The sequence below is a fragment of the Lissotriton helveticus genome, chromosome 4_1 (genome assembly GCF_964261635.1).
Source record: "Lissotriton helveticus chromosome 4_1, aLisHel1.1, whole genome shotgun sequence".
NCBI lineage: Eukaryota > Metazoa > Chordata > Amphibia > Caudata > Salamandridae > Lissotriton > Lissotriton helveticus.
This window is the reverse complement of record NC_136063.1, coordinates 1,715,235,479-1,715,249,952: the sequence shown is the minus strand read 5'-3', so window position 1 is coordinate 1,715,249,952 and position 14,474 is coordinate 1,715,235,479. Positions and strand designations below refer to the sequence as shown.

General features: G+C 42.0%; 1 protein-coding gene across 2 annotated transcripts in view; it reads left to right on the top strand.

Moving 5' to 3' along the window:
• Positions 1–14,474, top strand: part of PRRG3 (proline rich and Gla domain 3) — a 174,981-nt gene that overhangs the window by 112,218 nt on the left and 48,289 nt on the right. Inside the window, exon 2 of one of the 2 annotated variants that reach the window (XM_078685898.1) lies at positions 8,883–9,008. The exons of the other annotated variant lie outside the window; for it this stretch is intronic. The gene's annotated coding sequence lies outside the window, so the exon portion shown is untranslated. The remainder of the gene's footprint in view (positions 1–8,882; positions 9,009–14,474) is intronic. 2 annotated transcript variants of the gene reach the window in all.

Below are 14,474 nucleotides of genomic sequence, written 5' to 3'. Positions count from 1 at the left end.
TAAAAAAAGATGTAAAGTTTTTATGGTCACAAGAAACAGATTTTGCATTTAATCTTGTTAAAAAAGTATTTGTGGAAACCCCAGCCTTATCATCTTTTACTCCAGGATTAAGATGCGCAATTTCTGTAGATGCCAACCAGAAGGGTTTGGGAGCTGTGCTTTGCCAATGGAATGGTGCTAAAGAAAACACTATTGGTTTCGCATCAAGGTCTCTCAGTGGTGCAGAATCTAACTATAGCACCATTGAAAGAGAGGCTCTTGCCTGTTCTTGGGCTGTAGAAAAATGTAAAACTTACATTTGGGGTTCCCATTTTATACTCCTGAGTGATCACAAACCCCTGTTCACCTTCTCAACTGGAATGGTACAGGAAAAGCATCAGCAAGACTTGTTGGAATTCTCTCAAGACTTCATGAATAAAATTTCACTATACAACACATCTCTGGAGGTAATAACTTAAGAGCTGATGCTCTTTCAAGGTTGCCTCTGGAAAATGATTCTAAAGAAAATATTGATGACTTAGAGTGTGTTGTTGCATCTATAGAGGACTTGGTTCTTTCACCTTTTTCTATTTCAGAATCTGATTGGATTAAAAGTTATTCTGATGATGCAGTTTTGATGGCAGTTAAAAACATGATTGTTTCAGGGTGGCCAAAGGTACGTCCTCTTCCTGCTGCCCAGAAACCCTTAAACCCTTTGCACAAATTTTAGATGAGCTTTCCATTATAAATGATGTAAATTTTTTAGGGGAGACCAACGTGTGCCTCCTTTGAATTTGGAAAAAACTTTTACTTGCAGCTCATCAGGGTCACTTAGGTGTTGGAGGCTCATCAAGGAAATTGAAGGAACACTTTTGGTGGCCAGCCCTCGACAAAGATGTTACACTTTGGATTAATTCTTGTGATACCTGTTTAGTAGGTGTGGTAATGTTTGGTTACTCCTCACTCCACCACGGGTATCTCTCCATTTAGATTGCTCAAAAAGAGGAATCCTAATGGGAATATATGTCCATCGTGGATCAAGGATTTAAGTGTAAAAAGTCCAACATGTCTAGCTTGTCATGACAAAGAAAAATGTTTCAGATCAACAAAAAGTTCAAAAGAAAAACTTTGATTCAAAATGTAACCCTTCATTACATACCTTCATGATTGATGATTGGTTTATGGTTAAGACCCCTGACAGGGTCAAGAAGGGTATGTCTAAGTTTTCTCTTCCCACTCAAGTCCTCAAAGTTTCTAAGGGTTCACTCTTTCTCTTGACAAAAAGGGGTGGTGGAACAAGCGAGTAATTGTCAAACTTACTGCAGAACAAGTTCACAAGGTGTTTAAAACCAAACATTTTGATGACTGTTCTTCTTGTTCTTACCTTCCCTTAGGTTCCCCTTCAGATAGTTCTCAACCTTGTGAACAAGTTGCCCATTCTTCAAATGATAATTCTACTCAACGTATTGAGCATAATGTTGATGCTCATGTTATTCCCAATTCTTCAACTTCTTTTCCCACCACCTCATCCAGAGCACACAGAAATTGCTCTTTTCCTTCATGTTTTAAGGATTTCTATTTATCTTAATTTAATTTGGTATTAAATGTTTCCTTTGTTTTTATTTTTCAATTTTGTATAAAAAAGGGAGATGATGTAATGTGTTGAACATTTTTACATTCATATTTAATGTGCACATTAAATAATTAGTATCTCTGCTATGTTTAATTAGTATCTCTTCTATGTTTATTGCTGTAATATTCTATGTGTTCCATGGCGAGCACCTTTGAAGAATGTTTCCCTTCAAAGGTGCATCGCTTGTGGTTATTGTTGAACTGTGTGGTTCAACTGCTGAATTCTTATTCAGCTGTTGGACATCCATTACAATAGACGTGCTCCAGTATTATGCTGTTTTGTACAGAAGAATACATTCTACAAGAGCTACTTCGTTTTCTGCTTCAACTTCTTGATTTCCTAATTTATACGAAGTACCCCTACTTCACACACTGCAGTATACTGGTTAGCCCTGGGACAATACCTGTATAAGCTTCAACTGGTACAATAGGTGGCAGGTGGTCTGATCACAGATTATCTCCAGCAGTATCACGTTTCCTTTATTCAACATGCCTTTAAACTGGCTTCCCATACCCAGTAAATACTTTTTAAATGCGCGGTCGTCACTCACAGAGACAGACTTCATGGCATCTCTGTCCAGCTGTCATGAGAAAATGTTGCTTTTATTGGCCCAAGCTGCCTTACTTTGTGCCATCAACTAGTACAGTCACGTTTGTAAATCGTGCCTTCCCAGTGACTGCCTCAAAAGCATTGAACGTCTTAACGATTCCTCTTCAGAAACAATCCCACTTATTAAAATTCAGACGGAATTAAACATGGCCATTTACCCAAAATATTAGTTTTGTCATTGTTAGCGTGACTAGATGAAGACCTAGTTTTAAATTTATGATGTTTTCATTAGTACATTAGCGTCATTCTGTCCCCGTCCTAGTGTTACTATAGCACTAAAAAGAAGTTGCCTATGTTGCACTCAATAAACATCAGCATAACGTCTCCTAACAGGCAATATTACATGGAGAACCGAGAGAAAGAAGTCTCATTGTCATAGAGATCTGTGATAAGAAAGCAAGATGGTTCCGACCATGAGACACAAATCGAAACCAAGACACTGACGGGAAGATGTGGAAAACGAGAACAGCATGAAGAGACAAGGAGACAGCTACTGCTTTTGAGAGTGAATGAGTGAGTGTTCTGCACATGGCATTTGAAACCGGAACCATGAGGGTCATGTTATATAGGAGTGAGGATGTGAGAGCCCAACAACTCCCACAACTCATAGCTGTCAAGGTTTCGGATTGCAATGTGTAACATTTTCATAATTTCAGTGTAATTATAAGGGACATTTCAATGACTGAGTGACAATTTCTCGCAAGCCAAATCAAGCAATGTAGACCAGGAAAACATATAAATATAAATAATTGCACCCATTTGAGCAACAAGGCACTCTAAGAAGATGTTACAACTGCTGAAAGCACCAGAAACTAAATCACCTAGTGTCCTTCTAAGCTGATTGTTAAACAAAACGATGACTCACTGGAATCTGCACCACTTTCATTGAGAGTGTGCACCACGTTGCTGCAAACATTACAAAAGAAAGTTTCTGTAGATTTCTGCGAATTCAGTTATTGTAGCAGGGTCAGATTTTCTCTTGACAAACCAGCGCAGTATGCCTGCCACTTTCTCCCCTCAAGCAAAGCGAATAACACAATGACTGCTCTAGTGGGGGCGGGGAGAGAAGGAGGCGGATGAGGACTGTTTTAAAGGTTTGATGTCCTCACTTGAAAGCACCCATCATTGTTCGCTGGGGCACTGAATGTAGACTCTACTACCGATCTTTTGAGCGGGTTTTCCGCTTTAATTTCTCCCGCTCTGAAAAACCTAAAATAAAAAGCATGACCTTGATACTCGGGTGCTATAAATCTAATGAGCAAAGGGACATTACTTTTATGAGCACCGATTGTTTAACGATGTCAGAGGTTATAAGTAATGTTTAATTTTACACATACTTCTATTTGGGGCAGGCGACAAGGGGAGACGGTCCAGTGGCAACTGGCACCTTCCCCCCTGGCGTGTACACACTGTCACGGCTACAGGCAGCAGCCCTGCCCCGAGTCGGTTAAACCCTAGGCCACAGAACCACGATTACACCTCTATGCACAGAGCACCTAGCAGGCCGAAAGTAGCAAGCAGCAGGGTAGGGACGGCGATTGAGCAGGCACCACTAACGCTAGTAGGCACTGGTGAGCTTCAAAGAGGCCGAGGCACGTCTGCACTGGTCCTTAGGCAGGGTACTCCTCACCTCAGCTGAGCCTGATCTTTTATAATACTTATCCGATCCTGCTTCAAGTTCTGCCGCTGCCATGACTGTGCGGCCCGTGAACGTCCAGTGAAAGGCGTTTTTTGCGTGCATGATCGGGAGGCGCTAAAAGAATTATTGCGGCGTGGCGGGCAGCAGCACTATCAAAAACGTAACTACTGATTGCCCCGCCTGGTGCCCAGAAACTGTTGCAATCACATGACGGACACCTCACCAAGTCATGTGAATGCCATACGGCCGGCACGCAGCAGCTGTGCTAATAATGAAAGCTGCAGCAATGAGCCACCAGGGTGGCTGCATACTCCTGACCTGCCATTCAGCAATAGACTTTGCACACTACTTCAATTGCAAAGTCTGCCAGCTGAGAAGCATGCGATCCGCGCTGCGTGCTCAATGTGTTTGGCCAGGGCGTTGACTTCTTTGCACCGGCAGTGGTTCAAGGAGGCGCTACAAATGCGTGACCTTGCATTTTTGTGTGGTGATGCGGACCACCACACAGAAATACATTAGTATCATGCCTGATGCGTGAGACTTAGCAGGGATGACAACTCCAGTCCCTGACACGCAGCTACTTTCCATATGTACTGAGCGATCTGATTAAACTACCCACTCCAGCTATTTCATGTAATATATTCTCATTGCTGACTGTTTCAAGAATGAACCTGCAGGAGGCAATGCGCATTACAATAATTACATTATTGATTGTGCATAGCGGCATGCTGATGGGGCATGACAAGAAGCTGCCACACATCTCTGGCATGCTTCGTCTGCAGAAGGAGGGGCGCAAAACGTGTGACTGCAGGCGCTGCAGTAATGTCTGCACCTAACTACTGCATCATAATTCAAAGGTGATTGCAGGTTATGATGGTGATATACCTTGAGGAAAATAGAAAGTATTTATCCTCTTTAGTGCGCTTGACGAACCATTCACTTCAGACTACCTACATTTGTAATACGCTTGGTGTGAAAAGTGTGTCAAGCAAAATAAGGAGTAATGACACAATAATGTGGTAAATAATATAATTGACAAAAATATTGTGCAAAAACATTGTGACAATAATAATGGAACACACTATTATGCTTTTGCACATGGCCATGTTCTAGGTTTTCAAAATGTGGCTTTTTTTTTAGGTGCTGCTGTTGCTATTACAGGGGGGCCCCAGCAGAAGTTTCTCTAGGTGCAGGCTTAGTGTTCCTTATCTTTACTTTTTAACTTGGCGTCACGTATCGTGTGTTATTATTTCTGACTTAATGGTTATGCGAAATGGCTTGAAATGTGCACTTTCCTTTAATGTTTATGGTTTTTATTAACTAATAAATTAAATTACTAGTACATACACATATAATAAATTCAGTAACAAATATATATTACATTTAGCCAATATATAAAATATACAAAATTGAAAAAGCAAAGAAATACATATACTAAAAATACTATGAACATTAAAAAAATAAATATAGAAAAATAAACAAATAATGTAAAATCTAACCAACGATAGGAAAACTGTTAAATGTACTATTCCCACTCCATTCTACAGAACAAATCTCAAACCAGTAGTTGAATATGTTAATCAAAGAAAGATAATGTAGGAAAGGATGAGCTCCGATGCCTGTATATATGTTGTTAGCAACTGTAATGTCAAAACCTAGACCTAAAAACCGTGTCACTTCGCAGGAAGCAGTTAAATAACTGCATTATGAGACTTTTTTTTCAGATATAACCAACCTGTTCCTACTATTAGTGAAAACTGTAGTATTTCTTTGTGTGCATAATCAGAATGAGCCTATTATCAAATCTGTTGGAGTACAGAGCCTCATCTGTGCATTCAAATTCCATAAAGCTAATGAGGATCAATGAATATTTCTGCACACAGTTGCCAAGATTTTCCTCAGGACTGAACTTGGAAGGTGTGGAACTAAGGAGATTTTATCAAAGGCTTAGCCATGTTACAATCTTGAATCCCATTCAAACAACCTTGCTGGGACTTTCTCAGTATTGAAATCCATCTAAAACCTCAAAAGTCAGTGCAACCATATTTACAGGGTTTGAAAGAGGAAGGGCGAAAGCAAAAGGGTTACTTCCACAGAGACAAATATTTTCCTAGTGGACAGAAACAAATGGGTTTAGTGATAATACACAGATGTGCAATTTGTACACATGTGGATTGTCTGCAATTAGGACCAGCAATAAAGAGACAAGGAGCTGGACTGCATATATAAGAGCTATGAGAAGTTCTAATATAGGGCTTGATCTATGCCATGGTTTGGGGATGTTTAGTGTTTTGGAATGTTGCAGAACTAAAACAGCGGTATGGCATCACATTTGTCCGTCGTAATGCTTTTATTTAACTGGAAATCTAATAAAATGTTCTGCTTTTGGCTGGAACTGTAATTTGCATAGAACGCTGCACAACGCCTTGGCATAAAACTCCGGTCACAGTGTTTGTGTAATTCAGAATCTCGCAATATGCGGAAAATATAGAGTTCCCAATACATTTTGCTTTCTGCCTCAAGGCATAATTTGTTTTTGGTTGGCAAGCTCGAGCCAGGTGTTTGCGTGCACTGAGGGCAATGGGTATGGCCAGGTGCTTATGAGCACCAGTGAGATTTGTCGGAGGTCCGCGAGACTTGCCAGCCGTTTGTGAGATCTGACAGCCACTAGTGCAGCTTTAGGCCTTCCTGGCGACATCTGGCACCTTTTTTCTGACAGCGAGAGAGCACCAGCTACTGCAGCTGCATCCTCAAACAGATTTTCTCCTTGAAAAGCTGCTAAATCTACTTGAAAAGATGTTTTTGTCTTAACATTCTTTTCCAATGGACCATTTAAGTAATTTTTTTTAGTGTGTGGAGCCTTTTTTATGTTACTTTTTTCCCAACAAGGAGGAAATGACCCAGAGACTCCTAATTCCTGTTCCTGTCTAGCAGGCTCCTCCCTGTGCTTTGTTTATCTCCTGGTCAATTTTCTTTGGATTTGAAGCTGGAAGGATCACTCTTGCTGTCTGCTGCTATTACATTGGGTTTAAGGACTTTGTTTTTGTGATATCACAAGTAAGTTTAAAAACTGTTGTCAGAGGGTGTTTGTTTGATAGAAGGCATGCACCAGAATGTATTTGTACTTATATTTGATTTTAAACATGTATTGTGGTAGGCGGGCTGTGGGTTCAGTAAGGGTTGCATTTAATTTTTCTTCTTTTGTATAGGAAAAATGTTACACAGTTTAGTACATTTTCTTCATTCTTTTTTTAATAAATTTGCACAATTCATTTATTTTACTATTTGGCCTTGTCTGCCAATGGGTTACTCAGCCAGCATGCCTAGTACTAGTCATGGGTGCATGGAACAGTTGTTTCTGTGGTGTCTGTTGAATTTAAATATCATTTAGGCCATGGATGGCATTGGATTACATTTTAAAATGTGGTTTAATTTTGGGTATTTCACTTTTTTTCTGCATAGCGTGTATAGGTGGAGTGGTATATATTTGATGCCTTTGGAGGATTTGTGCTGTAAAGTTGTACAGCTCAGTTAATTCTCATTTTTGGCATTGCTGAATTAATGCTGTTTTCTTCAGTGTTACCATGCCTCATTTGTCTGGCCAGCATGTGAGTGTGTTTGCCATAGGCCACCATTTGTGTTTGTTCCTGATGCCATGTGACCAGGAGCCACTTTGTATAGTCAGTGTCCATAGGCCTGCATGTGCTCTTTGTTTTCCATGCCTCCTTGCTTGTTGCTTGACCATGTGGCTGGTGGCCATTTTGTGCAGCCAGCCAGTGTGCTTTTGCCATAGGCCTGCATGTGTTCTTTGTTGTGGCCATGCCTCCTTCCTGCTTGTTGTTTAACCATGTGGCTGGCAACCATTTTGTGTCGCCAGCCAGTGTGCCTTTGCCATAATCATGCATGTGTTCTTTGTTGTGGACATGTTTCCTTGCTTGCTGTTTGACAATGTGGTCGGTAGTAATTTTGTGTAGTCAGCCAGCGTGCCTTCGCCATAGGCCTGCATGTGTGGCCATGCTTCCTTGTTTGCTGTTTGACCATGTGGTTGGTAGACCATTTGGGTAGCCAGCCAGTGTACTTTTGCCTTAGACCTGCCTTGTGTTCTTTGTTATGGCCATGCCTCTGTGCTGGTTGTTGTTTGCTTGATCATGTGGCTGGTGGCCATTTTGTGTAACTAGCCAGTGTGCTTTTGACATAGGCCTGCATGTGTTTTTTGTTTTGGCCATGCCTCCTTGCTTGCTGTTGTTGTTTGACCATGTGGCCAGCAGCCATTTTGTGCAGCCTCCCTTTTTTCCAGTTTTCAAAGAGATATTGATAGGGGAGGGCTATGCCTTTTTGCATTTTTCTTTTTTTTACTTTTCCCTGATATCAGTTTAATATTATGCTTGAGGATCATTTTAATATGTGTATGTTTATTACCAGTTTTATAGGATATGCTTTTTGAATTTTTAACATACACCACTTTGCCTCCCAATGGGTTTCTCATAGTCCCCTAATACACCAGCATTTAATTGTTATTTGTATTTCTTATTTAAATGTTCTTATTTAAATTTTCTTTTATGTACTTTTAATTTACAATTAAAAAAATTATTACGTTTTTCCACTTTCCATCTACCACCTACCTGCCATTTGTGCACAGCCACACAATAGCATTAATTTTTTAAGGATTATTCCCTTTTCCACTGGACTTCCTGTGGGCCATAGAATACATGCTCTCTGCCAGCATTCATTTTTTAAGCATTATACAATTTTACCCTGCACCTCCCTGACTGCCATATGTTTCTCCCTTAGACGCACACAAACCAAACCAACAGTTACATTTGTATGTTGTTATCCTGATTGGAAATTAAATATTATGTTCTGGTGGTGTGGTTTGACTTTGAAATGCACTGTTGTTTTTTATTATTTAGGATAATAATTATAACTTATGTAACAACATTAAATTATATTGTGTGTACTAATTCAAACTGTGACAATGCCACATTTCACTAAATGTTTTTTTTTTTGCTTGTTTGCTTTTAGGTGCCCAAGAGACATCACCCACAGTACTGCCAGTCACATCAGTTCGTCAAAGTCTTCAGCTTGTGCAGCTTAGTGCCACTGCCAACTGACAGTTTCAAGATGGCCCCAAAGAAAGCTGCTGCTGAGGTAAGTGGCCAGTAGGGAGGAGAAAACGCAGATTTCTGCCTCTGGCGTGTCAGCCAAAACCTTTTTCTGCAAACTTGTGCCTGCCAAACCGGCCTCCTGGCAGCAGCACTGCTGCAGCAACAGCACCAACCCAACTTAAGTCCAAGTCTCTCAGCAAGACAGCCACTGCAATCATCTTGACGCCAGCGAGCAGTGGCATTGAATTGGCGTTGTCTCTTTCACAAAGTCATACCCAATCATTGCAGGAAAGTAGACAACAGCCGAAGACAGCTATGGTTCTTACTGAACTAGGATCAGAACAGGAGGTTGAGCTTTCTGTTGAGCAAGAACTTCCTCTTTTACAACCATTGGTTCTAGTTCTCCAGCAAGAAAAAGGAAGGGTACTCCACTATCTTTTCCAAGCCCCCCTTCTGATGATCTTGACATGGATTGGATCCCAGCAGAATCTGAGACATGCCAGAGAGGCCCAGGAAAAGGAAAGTTCCTGAAAACCTTACAATTATAGAAGGGGATGAGGATGACGAGACAGTCATTGTGGAAGCTGGCACAGGGGAGCCTGACATTACCCCTCCTATTCAAGCTACTCCAAGGGATGTGGCACCACCGTCCTCACCTGTGCCAGTTTACATATTTGTAAGGCCCATGCAGAGACCTGCATCCACCACTAGCTCTGTAGAAATGTGCACTGTAGAGAGATAATCGTCGACACACCTGCCTACCTCCAGTTCTTCAGTCAGTAGCAGAAGTGGCCCACAGAAAAGGTACTCCGCCCCCATTTGGCACTTCGCTATGGTTAGAAAGCAGAAGGACAACATTGCAATATGTTCCATTTGCAATGCTTGTGTTTGTCGAGTTGAGCTTGGTACACACTATGGTACTGGAGGCCAAGAATCCCATTTGAAAAAATGTCACACACACCACGGGGAGGTGCACCATAATCAACTTTCTGCACGTGGTGGTGGTCAAGGTGATGTGGGAGGGATATCTGTTCCAGAGTCGCCAATCAGATTGGTAGGTGTAGGTGGTGATGAGGAAAAACAGGGTTACAACCTTATGCAAAGCAGCGCTGTCCCCAGCAGTGCACCAGTATCACCCGCCTCAGCAATCTCGCAATGGCACAGAGTTAGATGGAGACAACACCTCAACAGCATACAGTAGTGACTACCTTAAGATGCACATTTTCCAGCCTTCCACTTCCTGGTCCTCTTCAGAAATCACCTGCATCAGTGGCACCACCAAAAAAAATTCAGGCTAATATTACGGCATGTTTAGGCAGGAGGGCCCTACATCCGCAACCACCCACCAGCATGTTAGTACAATGGGAAGCTGGCTAAAGTGCTAGCGCTGCTCTTCCTCCCCTTTTCTTTTGTGGAAGGAGTGGGTTTTTTAGAGTTTGTGGCAGCTATCTGCCCGAAATTGAAACTTCCCAGCAGGACCTACATTGCCAGAGTAGCTGGTCCAGTGCTCCACCACGATGCGCTGGATTTGGTTGGAAAAGCTTTGTAGCAGAGAGTTGTACAGGCTATCCACCTGACAACAGACATGTGGGTCAGTTGTTAAGCCACTGATTACATGTGTATCACTGCACACTAGATCTTTTTTGTGGAGGTCATGCAACAGCCATCTGCAGATCTCAGCTTTGTAGAAACCTTCAAGGGCATTCAGTGGCTGTGTTTGCCAAGGAGAAATCACATACAGCATCTTGAACAACTTTAACAACAAGGTCTTTGAATGGCTGTGACCCAGACGTCTCAGAACTGTGTTCGTTGCCACGGAAAATGGCATTAATATAGTTAAGACCATGGCAAAAGGTGGCTATTTGAGGATACAATGTTTGGCGCATTGCATCAACATCAATGTGCAGAACTTTCTTAAAAAAGGCCTTGTCAGCAACTTACTGATCATCTGCAAAAGAATCTGCACTCCTTTCAGCCATTCTTTTGAAGCCCGGAAGCAGTTGAGGATCATTCAGCGTGCTAACAGAGTACAAGTTAAAGCTCTCATACATGAGGTGCCAAAATGTTGGAATGCAACCTATTACATGTTACAATGTCTGACCAATACAAACCGATCAATGAGTATGTCATGCAAAGAGGAGGGAATGTAACTAAAAACATGACCATTGGGATCGACAAATGGAAACTAGTCTAATGCCCAGCAGAGATGCTACTTCCTTTTGAGGTTTTCACACAGGAAGTAAGAAAGGAGGACAGTACGATGGGCCAAGCTATCCATTGTATCTCCTAAAGGAGCTGTTAAAAAATATCCGACAGGTTTACAGATGTGGGCAATGAATAAGAAGATGCATATACCTTGATTCAGAGCTTAATTCTTCGCTTAACTGAGAATACAAGGCTGCAAAGAGACATTGTGTCATACAAAGAGTACATCTGTGCTACAATACTGGATCCATGTTACAAACAAATACTGGTTATTTTCATTGCTTTTTTAGCAGGGAATGGGTCAAAATACATACAAGAAGTGGATTGTTTAGCAAGCCAGAGTCAGGAAGAAGAATGGCTGGAACATAGAATCCCACTCACTGAAAGAATTTCTGGGGTGCTGCCTTCAACTTCCAGACAGGGCAGTCCTGTTGTCTCACAGCAATCAACACCAGCAACAGTAACACCAGCAGCAGCAACAACTGGAACACAAGAATTGTCGACAACCTTTGTATAAACTTGGTATAAAATGGCAGGGCTTAAGTCCAGTGCAGAGGTGAAGGCAAAAATGGTTGAGCCAGTGGCAGCACCAGTGACCATCGAGTGAGTAGCTGGATGACCCAAGAGAGGTATAGGTGGATCAAAACCCATTTGTTTATTGGTACTTGAAGATGAACCAATAGCCAAAGCTCAGCAGGCTAGAAAGAAGGTATCTGGCCTGTCCAGTAGCCAGTGTGTCTGCTGAGCTTGTGTTCCGTGTAGCTGGGGCAGTCGTCACAATGAGACGGACCAGTGTCTTGCCTCAAAACAGTGGAGAGATTGACCATGATCAAAATGAACCAACATTTTATACCACCAAATTCCACTGTTCCTGAAACACCTCAGGAGGAGGATGAGGGTGACTGGTCAGACACAGATCAGAGTGTTAATTGGCCAACTGCTGGTGGAACCACCTGAGTTTGAGGACAAACTCTACTGCCCTAACTGAGTAGGCCACCACCATAGTACGTTTATTGCCAAATTGCTTTGCCATGAAAAATAGATATAGCTAGGGAATATTCTATTATTTAGTTTTTGTGTATGACTTATGCAGCCCCACCGTTTTGGGCACATGTATGGCTGGATTGGAATTGGACCTGTGTGCAGTGAAGAAGCCCCTCCCCAATTCCCTTGCAGGATATTTGAGAGACATGCCTGCCTCCATCCTGTGTCTATCCTTTTTTTTTTTTTTTAAACCCCTGGCAGGATTCACAAAGACCGCCCCAATGTGTATTGCATACATCAATTGTGTACCACTGTGCTTGGATTGGAACATTTATTTATATTGCACCACTGAGTGATATATGAGTGACTGTCAGTGATGATTCACATGGCGGCAGACAGTGAGGGAGGGTATTCTATTCAACTATAATGTGTACGCGGTATTGTGATGATTTGCAATGTTTGTGGTCTGATGTGTGAACATTTTTACTGAAGGTGATTGGCCCTTCCCCTTTCACTCTTAGCAAAAACTGCTTGCCAGGTCAACTCCTTTTTTGTGGTCCACAAATCATTCTTCAAAAACCAGTCAATTTTGTTATCAAACACCAATCTACACTAAAAAAATTACTCTGCGTTTCTCTTCTAGTTCACAACACAGCAGTGTACTACGAGTCGATCTCTCTCATTTGGGTCGGGAGTCGGAACGGAAATGGACAGATTTGTTGCTTAAAATCAGGAGGATGATGGAAGCGCTCAGGAAGGGGCTACCTCAACAACAGCCAGAAGGAAGTTATCAACTTCAAGGAAACCAACATGATGACTCTAAGAGTCCTACTCAGCTCTGTGGACTGGTGAGAGTTGCGTTAATTGGGGAAATGTAATACTGGGGAGTGTGTGTGCTGGTTCAAATTTGAAACTCCTCTATTATGTGGTCAGGTGGGGCCTGTTGTTGTAAGTAAATGGAGACAGATGTGTGATGTCACATCATCACATTATGCATTGACTTGGCCAAATGTTATGTTGACAGTTGTGAGATTGAGCAGCCCAGGACATGTAGCCACTTGTCTGCGATTGGGTGAAATTTGTTCTCACTTCTCAGTTAATCAATCACACGAATCATAAAATGAATGATTGCAGCAGTCTATGCTCTTGCTCTGCCTCTTTGAGTCTTCTTGGTACAGTCCTCATGAAGCTTACCTTCTCCTCTGTCCTTCTTCTTGACCGTACAGTATTGTTTCTATGGTTTAATCCGCAGGCCTTCTCTTCTCCTGCACAAAAGGTGAACGCTCCATAACACTCCTGCTTATCCCACCAGACCGCTTCAGCCAGGCACCCAAGATTGGCGGACAATCCGAGAAGAATGCAGAAGCACAGCCCAATTTGGCAATACAGTATCATTTTACTTTTAAGAATCCTTTTTTAGAACTGTGTGGGTTCACTTCACTCCTCCATAATTTGTATACTAGTATTTTTCAAACCTAGATGTCAGAACATTCAATATATACTGATAGCTTGGGTTTGTGGCTGAAGGACTTCTTCTGTCTGCAGTGCATTTAACTGAACTGTGTTGTACTCATTCCTTTCCTTCCCCAACAGATTGATGATCTTGTGCTGCTTATTGCCTGATGAATATTGTGTTTTTGTGTAGTATTTCTTTCACACCTTTCCCCAGATTCTCTTTCCCATCCATTCATCAAACTCCTAAGCTTCTCCCCCCCAGGCTGTATGATTTATTGAGGCATGACTTGATTTAACCCATAAATGTATCACACACTTGGTGGGGCAAATATGGCGAATGTGACACCAACTCACTGCGGGATCTTCTATTACCTGAACAACACCATACGCTAGCCACATTTTACCCCACACATTAAAGTGATCCATATTTTAGATACAAAATAACATAATTTGTCAACATAATCATTCCGGCCTTGTGTTGTGTAAACGCTTAACCTTGTCCACTCCTGACTGACTCAAATCCTCCTCACATGAATATTTTGTAACCTATGTTTTAAATATTAGCGCCCCATTACTCAGAAGCAGTTGCTATTTCTTGTTTGTGTTATCCTATCAGGTCTTCTATGTTTTTCATGATGGTAGTCTGGTCTCGGGCACTACAAGTGGGACAGAATCTTTTTGAGGTACCCCTCCATGTATGCCGATCTGCTCTTAAAACGCGCCTGCCTCAGCCGAATGTGGTGCTGGAAAATATGGTCATAGGCTGACAGCAAGGGGGCAGCAGCGGTGGTGTGATGGACGGGTGCCAGTGGCACTGGCATTGTCCTTGCCTGAGGCCGGAGATGCTGGGGGCTGCCTGGGGCCC